Source organism: Nyctereutes procyonoides, unplaced genomic scaffold, assembly GCF_905146905.1.
Source record: "Nyctereutes procyonoides isolate TBG_1078 unplaced genomic scaffold, NYPRO_anot_genome, whole genome shotgun sequence".
Lineage (NCBI taxonomy): Eukaryota > Metazoa > Chordata > Mammalia > Carnivora > Canidae > Nyctereutes > Nyctereutes procyonoides.
Window position 1 is genome coordinate 1,245,578 of NW_026575022.1, and position 14,207 is coordinate 1,259,784.

Genomic DNA, 14,207 nt, shown 5'->3' on the forward strand with positions numbered 1-14,207 from the left:
AGTGTTGAAAGAAAATACGTGTAAATACAGGATCTTATATCCAGTAAGAATATCCTTCAAGAATGAAGGGGAAACTAAGACATTGTTAGGTAGAAAGAAAACCAAAAGAATTTGTCATCAGCAGAACTACCTAAAAGAAGGGCTAAAAGAATTTCTTAAAACAGGAGTGATATAAGAAGGAATCCTGACTACCAGGAGGGAGAAAGAACACAAGAATCAAAAATATAGGTAAATATAATAAATTTTGCTCTCTGTCTTGAGTTGTCTAATTGATATTGGATGGTGGACGCAGAAATTATAGCACCATCCTTTGGTTCTAAATTTCAGTAGTGGTGATAGCTCAGGAAACTGTATCACAAATGGAGTAGGGTAAAGGGACATAAAAAGGAAGTAAGCTTTCTAAACTTAATTCAAAGTGACGTTGATGAAACGTAAGACCAGTGAATATGCTGATTTAACACCCTCAAGGCTTTCAACCATGACTTTCAACAAGTGATAGAAAAAATGGATCAGAGTATCATAAGATATAGGAAAACCTCAGTAACACCACCAACCAGCGGGATGTAATTGACATTTATAGAACGCTCCACCCAAGGACACCAGAATACACACCTTTTTCAAGTGCCCATGAGACATATCCTAGGGCAAGCTCTATCTTGGAACATGAAACAAACCTTGAAAGTTTTAAAAGACTTGAGATGACGCAGTATATTTTGAAATCACACAGTTTCTTTATTGCAATAGTATCATACAAAAGTCTATGCAGGGATCCCTGGGTGGCAGAGCGGTTTGGCGCCTGCCTTTGGACCAGGGCCCGATCCTGGAGACCCGGGATCGAATCCCACGTCGGGCTCCCGGTGCATGGAGCCTGCTTCTCCCTCTGCCTGTGTCTCTGCCTCTCTCTCTCTCTCTGTGTGTGTGACTATAAGAAAGAAAGAAAGAAAGAAAGAAAAAAGAAAACAAAAGTCTATGCAAAAATTAAGATAAATTGGGCAGCCCCAGTGGCTCAGTGGTTTAGCATCACCTGCAGCTCAGGGTGTGATCCTGGAGACCTGGGATCGAGTCCCACGTCAGGCTCCCTGCATGGAGCCTGCTTCTCCCTCTGCCTGTGTCTCTGCCTCTCTCTCTCTCCTCTCTGTGTATTCTCATGAATAAATAAATAAAATCTTTTTAAAAAATTAAGATAAATTCAAAATTTGGAAGATGATACTAGGCACTTACACATAATGTGTGGTTCAAAGAGGAAGTCTCAAGAGAAATTTTCTAAAATGCATTGAACTGAGTGAATTTTCAGGACACAGCTAAAATAGTGCTGAGAGGACAAATTATACCATTAAATGCATTTATTAGAAATGAGTAAAAGTCTCAAATCAATAGTAGAAGCTTCCACATCAAAAAACTAGAGAAAGAATAAAATAAACCCAAATCTGGGAGAAGAAAGGAAATAAAGGACAGAAATCAATGGCAGTGAAGACAGAAGACAATAGAGAAAAATCAGTGAAACAAAAAGCTAGTTTTTCAAAAGATCCATAAAGTAAACAAACCTCTAGTGAAACTGACAAAAAAGAGAGAAGACATAAATTATCAATCTTAGAAATGAAATCAGAGTAATCATTAGAGAAACTTATTAATTTTGTCTTGAGACAGAACTAAAATTATTAATACTAGAGGCCATACCCATCCAAATATAGATGCAAAAATTCTTACCGAAATACAAGCAAATAGGACTCAGCAGTAAATAGAAAGCATCATACACCACAACCCGTGGTATTTATTTCAGGAATGAAAAATTGTTTCATTATTTGAAGCTTAATCAATATAATACAAAATGTCAAAACAAGTCACATGATCGATTGATGTTTACAAAACTCAGTCCCATTCATGATAAAAACTATCAGAAAAAGAATGGAAATGGAGTGGAACTTTATTGTGGACTTTAGTGAAAAGAGTCAAACACTGGGAACACCCAGATATCCTTCAACAAGTGAATAATTACATGAATTGTGTTACAGTTTACCATGAAATATGACTTCGCAAGAGAAAGGTACAAACCACTGATGCATACAACAACGTGGACTTATACCGAGTGGGAATAGCAAATTCCAAAAAGTTAAAAATGATATTATTCCATTTATAGAAAATTTTCCAAATGCTAAAATTAGGAAGATGGAAGACCATGGCCAGGAGTTAAAGGGAGGGAGAAGTTGTGGGTAAGAGGAAATTGGGTGTGGCTGTAAAAGGGCCCCATGAGGGACCTCCTGGGGATCTTCTGGATTTTGCCTTTATCCCTCTCAAAATTCTAGGTGAGATGGTACTACAGACCCCAAGATGTTATCATTGAGAAATTGTGTAAAATGTGCACAAGATTTGGTTGCGTCATTTCTTGCAACTACATGTGCCTCTCTAATTATCTCCAAGTTTAAAAATTAAAAAAAAAAAAAGAGTTTAAAAAAATAATGAGTGCCACAATGGGCAACTAAGTGAGGGAAAAAACGATAAATGAAAGTGGCAAAATTATTTGTCCAAAGCATTTTCTAAAGTGATGAGAATCAGGAACAATGATTCAAAACAGTTTAAATTCTCAAAGGATAGAAACCAAAAAAAAAAAAAAAAAAAAGGCATAATTTATGTTTTGTGTCACTTTGTTCTACATCACATAATGGGTAGGTGGTTCTAATGACCTGTACTCTTTTTGGAAAAAATGAAATATTTTTATGGCTTTTCTTATAGAAAAAGTAAGCAAAATTTCAATGGTAAATTTATTTCTCTCTTTTACATGAGAGCTATAGTTAATTATATGGACGAAGATTAATTATTATTTCAAAAAGTACATAAAGACTTCCTTTTTAACAGAAGATAATTGAACATTATTAGAATAACTCCCAAATGAGAAATCTGTTCAAAAGAAATTGCTATTAATATGAAAATACAGTAGAGACATATATAATTATTGAACTTTTGCCAGAAATTTTTTTCTTTGAAAATTTCTATCTCAGGGCTCCTGGCTGGCTCAGTTGGTAGAGCATGCAATTCCTGATCTCCGGGTTGTGAGTTTGAGCCCCTTACTGGATGTAGAGTTAACTTAAAAATAAAATGGGAAAAAAAAAAAAAAACAAGAAAGAAAGAAGGTTTCTATCTCCATCTATCTGTCGGTCTACCTACCGACCTATCTGTCATCTATCTATTTATCTATCTGCATAGGAACAGTCAGGAATTAAAAATGTAAAATAAAAGTGTTACGTTAATGCAAAGTTATAGGCCAGATTTATTGACAACGTTCCTTATCTTGATTGTTGTTATCTCACTTATGTCTCATTGAACTTCTTACATGTATAAATGCATGTACTTTACTATATTTAAAAACCTGTCAGCCATCACTTCTTTAAATATCTACATTCTATTCCTGATTATCTTTTTCCTCTTCTTATGGGACAGGCCTTTCGTTATTTTCTCAATAACGGAGTCAGTCTCAAGGCTTTTTTTTTTTTTTTTAGTGGGAGAGTGGTGGAGGGGCAGAGTGAGAATCTCAAGCAGACTCCCTGCTGAGTGCAGAGCCCAACTCAGGGTTTAGTCTCACCATCCTGATCTCATAAGCTGAGCCAAAATGAAGAGTTAACTGCTTAACCGACCGAGCCACCAGGTGCCCCCATCCTGTTATACTCTTCCTTAGTGGGTTGCTTGGGGTATGAGACATTCACATTTGTTGGAATAAAGCTACAGTGCCAATTTCATGGCACTCATTAAAATATCAGCTCAATCCTTTTAGCTGTGGCTGAGCTGTTCAGAGTCTATTCTGTGAATATGTAATTCAGTGAACAGCCCAGAAACGTGGGCAGAGCTTACAGGAAAATTGAGATTCTCTATTTTGGTTCTCTTGTGTCTAAGATTCCTGCCTCATTTTCCAGTGTGTGGGACTGCCTCAAACTAAAATATTTTAGTTTTCAAATCATAAAGACTGAAGTTTCCCCCTCAGAGTTGTAGGGAATTTGCATGGCACAGACGAGGCCTCTCCTTAGCAAAAATTGTAAAATAAACACACACACACACACACACACAGAATAATGTCACTGACTGCATTCCCTATTCCAAATTATCCGCCTCAGTTGCTGTCAGGTTAGGGGTTGCTCTCCACTGTTTTTTGTAATTTCTAAACCGCATATACTTGTCATCTGGGGAGAGGCGGTCAAATATGAGCCTTTAGGCCATTGCCTAAAGCAGAGCCTACAGATAATTCATTTTAATATTAAGATGAAGTGCAATATAGGCAAATAAAATAAGTTTAAGATCTTCTGGTAAAATTGGCCTGCAGACTCAGTCAGCCATTGGCACAGATGCACAAAACTCCAACCAGGTTGCCTAGACCTTGACGTTTATCTAGACAAAACACACACATATAATGTACCATTCATATAATGTACCTCGATTTCTATGTAAATTCAAAACCTTAGGGAACTTATTTTTTAAATTTTCAGGAATATACACTTACTATCTATCTAAAAGACAAAAATTCAAACCTTAGAAAAGACAAAGTTTTTGAAAAACAAGCTTCTCATTTTGACAGTGACATAGAATTTTCTACCCCATATTTCTTAATGAATAATACATTTTTTTGAATTCCTCTGGATTTAGTAGCATGATTGTAAATTATTATTACTTTTTTAAAGATTTTATTTACTCATTCATGAAAGACACAGAGAGAGGCAGAGACATAGGCAGAGGGAGCAGCAGGCTCGCTGCAGGGAGCCTGATATGGGACTAGATCCAGGGACTCTAGGATCACTCTCTGGTGTCTCCCGAAGGCAGACACTCAACCACTGAGCCACCCAGGCATCCCGGTTGTGAATTATTTTTGAAAAGGATTGTTTTAGTGGAGAGATCACTTTAAAATAAATAAATAAATAGTGTGACAGAAAAAGCTAATGTTTCCACTTTTTTTTTGTTTTAAATAATAGACGATTTATATTCAGAAGAGTTTGAGAAAGCATACATTTTGTGATTTTCTGAAGGTGTTACTTTTTTTGGCTTTTTTTTTTTCTGGTAGTTTCAATAAGTCTTTTCCTTGAAATTTTGCACATGACTCAAGTCATGACCCCACTGTCTGCCTTACATAGACTTTACAGGGGAGCTTCATTCCAAGAAGGAAAGGTCTTTTGAGTCTTGAGATAAAAGAGGACATGAAGCTTTCATTTCTTTGAGTTACATATTTGGAAAGGAGAAAGTGCAGACAGTTTTTAACCAATCATGTAAAATTATGCATTTTGTGTGTTCTCAGAATAAGTTACTGTTTCTGCATCCCTTTAAGAAGATGAATGTTGGACCTTGGGTTAGCAAAGCCAACAGAATCATATACAATATGGATTTTTGAATTCCTGCTGAGGTTTTTGCCTCTGAAGGTCTTCTGACCCACACATTGCACTACTAGCCCAATCATTTACTTTTTGTTCTGTAATTCTACCAAAAGAAATTTTTTTTTTCTCTTTAAGTTTATTTGGATGGTTTCATGCCTTAAGAGCTATGATTGGCTCAGCTAAAAACACTGTATCACTGGAAAATATTGAAATTAAAATCAAGACAATGTACTTTTTAAAGATTCATTTATTTATTTTTAGAAAGAGAAAGCATGAGCAGAGGTGGGGGCAGAGGGAAGGGAAAAGAGAAAGAGAGACAGAGAGAGCTGGGAGCCTGATGCAGAACTAGATCTCATGATCCCAAAATCATGAGTCAGTCACCTAACCAACTGAGCCACCCAAGGGCTTCTGAAACGTTATTTTTATAATTCGCTTCTTTAGCACCATATTTAGTGAATTCACCATGGACTAGGCCCCATGATTATGCAAATACTTTGATGCATAAGAATTGTCCCTATCTTGAGGAACCTCTATAGATTATGTGGCCATGTATATATTCTATTTACTCTTCTATTAATTTTTCATTAATTCTGACTCATGTTCTTTTAATTTAGTTATCTTTATATTTTTTCTTTGATACTCAACAGGTTCTTTGGAAATAAAACTCCACAAGATCATTAAATACGGGATCCCTGGGTGGCGCAGCGGTTTGGCGCCTGCCTTTGGCCCGGGGCGCGATCCTGGAGACCGGGCATCGAATCCCACATCGGGCTCCCGGTGCATGGAGCCTGCTTCTCCCTCTGCCTGTGTCTCTGCCTCTCTCTCTCTCTCTGTGACTATCATAAATAAATAAATAAAAATTAAAAAAAAAAAAGATCATTAAATACTTTGATGACAATATCATTTAAAAAAGAACAAAACTTTTCATCTCACTAAACTAATAAATTTTCTTTAAATAAGCACAAATGCAAAGTAAATTGTATCTTAGCTATCGTTTCCTTAAATAGTGTTTATTTTTTCTACTAAAGAAAGAACATGCTTGGCTTTAGAATGAACATCATTTAAAATATATTTGAAAGCCATAGCCAACACTTAACTTTCCAAAAATTGTGCAGTGATATTAGAGTAATTCCTTATTTATCTGACAATCTTTGCTGGAAATGAGTCTTGCAGATATCTTGATGCTTATTTTTTCACATGGCCAAGCAATCTATTTGTAACCATTGTTGATAAATGCAGACTGACAGACTTTTAAATAATTTATTGTTAATTCAGACCCAATATTATTAACATTCATTATAGTTCATATTTAGAACATTTTGTTAACTTTCCAATTCTTCATGGTCAGGCTGTCTCATGTCAATTAGCATTTAAATGACTGTGTGGGCCTCTAATAGATCTTTCAGCTTCTATTCTTTTAAGGGATAGAAAACTAGACAATCAGTTGTATTTTGACAATCAGTTGTATTTTGAGTCAACATTGATTGTGGAAGATTTAAAAACAAACGGAAAACAACAACGACAGAAACATAAGATTCATAGATGCTGCCCAAGGAAGGAGAGTGCATGATTTGATATATTCCTTTACAGAAAAAAAATTCTTAAAAAATATTACATTATTACCCAGCTGAGTTAATGTTTTTGGAGGTATAACTAACATACAATAAACTACAAATATTTGAAGTGTATGCTTTGATGAGTTTTGATACATAATAAAACTACAAAACCATGAATGGGGTGAGGATATGGCAAAGGTATCATTAAGTCAGGGACAAAGGAGGGTTAGGCAGGGCTAGGTAGGGGGCCACAGAATCAGGCTCACAAAAATCCCCAAAATGTAGAGATGAAAGTAAACCAGAGATAAACAAACCGGACCATCCTGTCCCAGGTGCCAGAGGTGGGTCTTATTATAACAGCTGCTTGTGACCCACAGAGAATTATCTATAACACTAAAAAGGCAGTAAGCCATTAAAGATGTTATCACTACTCCTTACTCAATGGTGCTATCAATAGAAATGTTAAAAGATTTAGATTCCTTGGTTGGCTTTCAATAAAAGACCCACCCTACAAGGCCCCAGTGGCAGCCCCGTGGGGACTTCTGAGAGCTTTCCCGTATCTTTACTTAATAAACTTCTATCCCTTTACTCACTCTCCTGTGTCAATTTTGTGTCAGTATTACACTTCCCAGTATTGTACTTCCCAGTACTGTATCTAAGAAATCTTTGGCTAGTCCAAAAATCTCAAATATTTTCTCCTATATTCTCTGCCAAAATTGTTTTAGTTCTAGGTCTTACACTTAAGTCTATGATTGATTTTGAGTTAATCAGGGTGTGAGATACAGATTGAAGCTTCTTTTTTTTTTTTTTTTTGCATATAAATGTCATTTTTCCAGCACCATATATTGAAAAAGACTATTGATTCTTTATCCATTGAATTGATTTTGTACTTTTATTGAAATCAACTGGCTACATTTCTGAGTCTATTTTTGAACTCTATTCTCTCCCATTGATCTGTATATTCATCTGGTAGCCAACATGACAAGGCCTTGATATTATGGCTTTAAGTGTAGAAATCAGGTAAACGTGAATCTTCCAGGTTTATTTTTCTTTTCAGTATTATTTGACTATTCTAGTTCCTGTGCCTTTCCATATGAATTTTGGAATTCATTTTAGAAAACTTTGTTATGATGCTCATGGGGATTGCATTGAAGTCTACATCCTCATAGAGAGAAATGACATCTAACAATAGTTATTTGGTATATGAACACTATATATATTTCTGTTCATTTAAGTCTTATTTAATTTCTCTTACAATGTTTTGTCATTCTCAAAGTATAGATCTTACATATATTTTGTCAAGGTTATTGCTAAGTGCTTCTTGTTCTTGCTAGTGTAAATAATAAAGTATTTCAATTTCTATTTGTTTTTAGCACACAGACATCACAACTGATTTTTCTCATATTGAATATGTGCCTTGCAAAATTTTTAAAACTCACTTACTAGTTCTAGTAACTGTTGTGCTCAAGATTGCGAATCTGAGGAACCACCGAGAAGCTGACACCAGGGTCAGCTGACACCAGGGTCACCGAGATGCAAGCACACCAGGGTTTATTAGCAAGCTCGAGCGTGGGTCCAAGCATACCCGACACAGCGGAGCAAGGACTTGGACCCCGAAGTGGGTTACAGCTGGGTTTTTTATAGTTTGGTCTAGGGGATTTCCAGAAGGGATGGAAGAATTCTAAGATGGGACTTTCTACCTTGGGCGTGGGCTCTGTTATCTTTCTGATATGGGATTACCTGCTGAGGACATTGAGGACATTCTGCAGTTTTTCCCCTTAAAGTTCAGCTCTTATTCACAGGGGCCTAAGATGGCTGTACTTGTGCTAATGCTAAACTTTAGGTGGGATGGCCTTAATTTTTCTCGGCCTCCACAGTCTAGGGGACCTCCAGAAGGGGGGGGGGAGGAATTTTTCAAGTTCTGTTTACATTCTGATATGGGGCTTTCAAGGGCATTGAGCTCTGTTCTCATTCTAATATGGGGCTTTCTAGGGCGTTAAGCTGTTTTTTCTTGTAACTGAAGTAAGTTCAGCGCTTATTCCCAGGGGCCTGAGATGGCTGTACTTGTGCTAACGCTGAACTTACGGTAGAATGGCCTTATTTTTTTCAGCCTCCACAGTAACTTTTTCACATATATTGTGAGATTTACTATATAAACAACCAGGAATAAACAGTTTTATTTATTCCTTTCCTATCTTGATATTCTTTTACTTTGCTTTCCTTACTCAACTGATTGGAACCTCTAGAATAATTTTGAGTAGATGTAATAAGAACAGACACCTTTTCTTTCTTTCCTTCTTTCTTCCTCTTCTTCTTTCTTTTCTTTTCTTCTCTCTGTCTTTTCTAATGTCCTGGGGAAGTATTCAATCTCTAGCTGTTAACTGTAAGTTTGGCTGCAGCCTTTCCACTGATTTCCTTCATCAAGTTGAGAAAGAATCTTATTCTTGGTTTACTGAATGTTTTAATCACTAGTGTATTTTGGACTTACTAAATACTTTCTCTGTACCTATAGATGATCATATGATGTTCATTACATAGTCTGTCAATATGACAAATTGCGTTAATTGATTTTCAGATGTTAAACAGCATCTTTGGGGTGAATTCTGGATGGTAATGAATCATGACCATTTTATAATGTTCAATTTGATTTGCTTAAATTTTGTTAAAAATATTAGCGTCTATCTGGTTTGTGAGAAATATTTTTCTGTACACCTCTTTCTTTTTTATGTGTTTAGTTGGTTTTGGTATTAGGTGGTGATATGGTCTCATAGAATGAATTGGAAAGAATTCCTTTCTTTTATACTTTCGATGAGACTTTATGTAAAAAACATTCATTCAATGTTTCATAGAGTGTATCAGTGAAACCATTCAAACCTGGAGTTTTCTTATGGTAGTATTTTTACCTATGAATTCATTTTTAAGTAGATACAGAGGTTTTTTTTTTACATTATTTCTTCTTGAATCATCTTCGATAGTTGTATTTACAAGGAATTTGCCTTTTTCCTCTAAGTTATCAAATTTATTGGCATTAATTGGTTCATAATATTCCCATATCATTCTTTTAATATCAATAGAATGTTTAGTTATGCTACCTCTCTCATTCTAGATATTGGTTATTTGTATTTTTCTTTTTTTCTTCATAAATTTAGTTAGAATATTTTTAATTTCAATAACCTTCACAAAAGAAATGCTTTAGGGTTGGATTGTTCAATATTGTTCTTTTCTGTATTCTATTTTAATGATTTGTTTTTTTATCTTTATCATTGCCTTTTTCTTGTTTCCATTATACCTAAGTAGATTTTCTTTTGCTAGTTCTTTCAAGATTTGTTTATTTATTTTAGAAAGAGAGAGAGCATACAAGTGGGAGAAGAGGAAGAGGGAGAGGGAGAAGAGAATCACATTCCCTGTTGAGCATGGAGCCCTACATGAGTCTCTCAATGAGAGGATCTCAGGGCACCTTCTTTTTCTAGTTCTTTAAAGTGGATGCTGAAGTCATTGATTTGCAACTTTTCTTCTTTTCTAATATGTCTATATTAATTGCTATAAAGTTTCCTCATGGGACACCTCAGTGGCTCAGTTGGTTAAGTCTCTGACTCTTGGTTTCTGCTCAGGTCATGTTCTCTGGGGTCATGGGACCAGACCCCCAATAGGCTGCTCAGCAAGGAGTCTGCTAGAGATTCTCTCCCTCATCCTCTGCTCCTCTCCTGTCTCTAAAATAAAATAAGTAAAATCTTTATAAAAAAAAAGTTCCTCTTAAGCACTACTTATACTGTATTTGACAAATTTTGATATGCTGTGTGTTTTTCTTTTTGTTTTCTTTCAGATTAAAATAATTTCTCTTTCAGTTTAAAATAATTCAGTTTAAAATAATACTTAAAATAATTTTTAAAATGCAGTTTAAAATCATTTCCCTTTTGATTTTTTTCTACAATCCATAAATTATTTAAAAGTCTGTTATTTAGTTTTCAAATATTTGGGTAATTTCCAGTTATTTCCTATTATTGACTTCTAAGTTAGTTCCATTGTTTCTGACAGCAAGCCTTGCATTATTTTTAAAATATTGAGACTTGTTTTACTGCTTATAATTATGGCCTATAATGGTAAATGTTTTTTATATACTCAAATAATGTTTTTTGCTATTGTTGGGTTAAGTGTTCTATAACTGCCAATTAGGTCATGCCAGTTGACGGTGTTTTTCTAGTCCTAAATCCTTACTGTTTTTATCTGCTTATTATAACAATTATTGTGAAAGGAGCATTAAAAGGTATTTTTTTTTAAATTTTTATTTATGATAGTCACACAGAATGAGAGAGAGAGGCAGAAACATAGGCAGAGGGAGAAGCAGGCTCCATGCACCGGGAGCCTGACGTGGGATTCGATCCTGGGTCTCCAGGATCGCGCCCTGGGCCAAAGGCAGGCGCTAAACCGCTGCGCCACCCAGGGATCCCTAAAAGGTATTTTTTATTGTAAAAAGTTGTTGAAATCTTTAGCTATAATTATAGATTTGTCTATTTCTCTTTATAGTTCTATCAGTTTCCATTTCATGTATTTTGGAAACTTTGTTTTATTTTAATAGTTTTACTCACTTTTGAGTTCATTTTAGTACTTTATTTTTAAAGATTTATTTATTTGAGAGAGAGATTGTGGTGGGAGGGGCCAAGGGAGAATGAGAGAGAAACTCCCAAGCAGACGCCCCACTGAGTGATCAAGGGGGCTCAATCCTCATAACTCTGACATCATGACCTAAGCGAAACCAAGAGTCAGATGCTTAACAGATGATGCCACCCAGGCACACCTATTTTAGTACTTTAATAAAATCCATTCCACCTCCTCAAAGCACATGAAACACAAAACTACACCAAGGCTTGCCATATTCATACTGTTTAAAATTGGCTGAGGTGTTGGGCACATTATATAAGAGGGGAAAAGGGAAAAAATAACAACAAAAATGCAAGAAAAAATTCAAGACAGGAGGAGGTGAAATACATCTTTCATTTGCCTTCTTAAACATGTGAATAGAATTACATTATTTTAATGTTCATGCCAACTACTACTATTATCTATTGTATTTCTGGATTGATTTTAACTCTCCTTATGGTTGTATTTTTCTGCTTATTCTCTCATCTGGTAATTTTTGTGTGTGAATTTTACATCATTGAGTGTATATATTCATAAACATGCATTTCCTGAACATGTTCTTTAGCTCTGCTATGAGATGAAGTTAAATCACTTGGAAGCAATTTGATCCTTTTGAAGCTTTTTTTTTTTTTTTTTAAGATTTGTTGGGTAGGGCAGCCCAGGTGGCTCAGTGGTTTAGCGCTGCCTTCCACCAGGGATGATCCTGGAGACCCAGGATCGAGTCTCACGTCAGGCTCCATGCATGGAGCCTGCTTCTCCCTCTGCCTGTGTCTCTATCTCTCTCTGTCTCTGTCTCTCTCTCATGAAAAATAAGTAAAATCTTAAAAAAAAAAATAAAAGATTTGTTGGGTAGGATCACAGCAGTCAGTCATTATTCTCAGGGTAATTTTGTCCAGCTATGAAGGTGATAGCTTCCTGAGTAGTTTACCTGAACTCTTATGAATGATAGGTCTTCTCCATTATGGTTAATGGGAAGACAAAAAATTTTCAGTCATGTGTGAGTTTTAAGGGTTATTCTCTCCAATCCTTTCACATGAATCTTTCTGAGACTCAGGTATTTTTCTCAGGTACATGTATTCATCATTTAGTTGAAGTGTGAAGCTATCTGGGGCTCTCCCCTTTACTGGATGCTGCCCCTGAAACTATAGCCACCTTGGCTTCCTTAGATTCTCAACTTTGTCCTTCAGCTCGGGGAGCTTGCCAGACCCTGCCTAGTTTCCCCTTCCTTGCCATGTGACCTGGAAATTCCTTCCTGACAATAAGCTGGGATAATTGTAGGGCTCACTTGTTTCATTTTCTCTCTTTCAGGGATTACTGTTCTTTGCTGCCTGATTTCCATTTCCTAAAAAACGTTTTTTATTTTTTGTTTTTTCAATAATGGTGTCTTATTTTAAGTTGTTTCCTGTGGGAGGATAAGGCTAGTCCTACAACTCCATGTTGATCAGAAGTACAAGGCTTTCATTAAGTTATTAAAGGGTTACTTTTTGGGGCACCTGATTGTATCAGTCAACAAAGCGTCTGCCTTCAGCTCAGGTCATGAGTCTAGAGTCCTGGGATGGAGCTTCCAGGTCAGTCTCCCTGCTAAGTGGGGGGAAGTCCTCTTCTCCCTCTCTGCTCCCCTCATCCTGTCCTTGCTCATGCTCTCTTGCTCTCTTTCTCTTCAAATAAATAAAATAAAATAAAGGATTACCTTGCATGGTTTAATGTATTTAATGCAAATTAACCTTTGTTTAAATATGCCTTTAATTATTCGCCATTTTTGTATGTTGAATTTTTTTTTTTAAATATGGAATGCTTCACGAATTTGCGTGTCATCCTTGCGCAGGGGCCATGCTAATCTTCTCTATATTGTTCCAATTTTAGTATATGTGCTGCCGAAGCAAGCAGGTATGTTGAATTTTGTAACAGATATTTTTGTCTCTACAATATTTTAATCAATATTTTTGTAGATGAATATTATTATTTATCTCGGATTATTCTGCCAATTAATTATTAGAAGTAACTATTTTACTAGTCAAAATATATAAAGTTCAAAATATATCAAGTTCATTGGTGGATTTTACTTCTATTTTCAATATTTCAATGATGTTTTAAAATACTGACTTTTTGAATAGCCTCATTACAACTAACAAGGGAACTGTATTTCCAAATTCACATCAAAATGGAGTATTCACACCATGAAACCTCTAAGATATAATTAATTGTTATTTCATATTTTAAAACAGCTGGAAGTTTTATTGAAAGACCTCCAATGGTAAAGAAGAAATTATTTTTTCTTAAGGAACTATTTCAGGTAAAAATATTTTGTCTTCTATGTGTATATAAGCAAGGACAACAGAAAACAAACAAAATTTATAATAAATTATACTTACTTATAAAAAAACTTTGTTTTGAAAATACTGACAAAAAATTGATTTATGAAGCCTATATAATCCAGAATTTATATAATCAAGAATGCAATTCAAAGAAAATTCTTGTTATGTGAAAAAGTAAAATCTGTTTCTTTAAACTATTTAAAGTTCAGCTTTCTGTTTCTTGTAGTAAAAATTTCCAACTAACACAAAAACTGAATTCTGATAAGTGAACATTGAGAACAACTAACAGTGTCTATAATAATTATATTTCAAACTGCTTTCCATAATGCAAAATTAAAATCTGTTGTAAT

General features: G+C 35.3%; 1 non-coding gene across 1 annotated transcript; it reads right to left on the reverse strand.

The window, feature by feature from the left end:
- Positions 1–13,322: 13,322 nt before the first annotated feature.
- On the reverse strand, positions 13,323–13,425 carry LOC129521151 (U6 spliceosomal RNA). The gene has a single exon (XR_008666773.1). It is a non-coding gene; the product is annotated as a U6 spliceosomal RNA (small nuclear RNA).
- Positions 13,426–14,207: the final 782 nt, after the last annotated feature.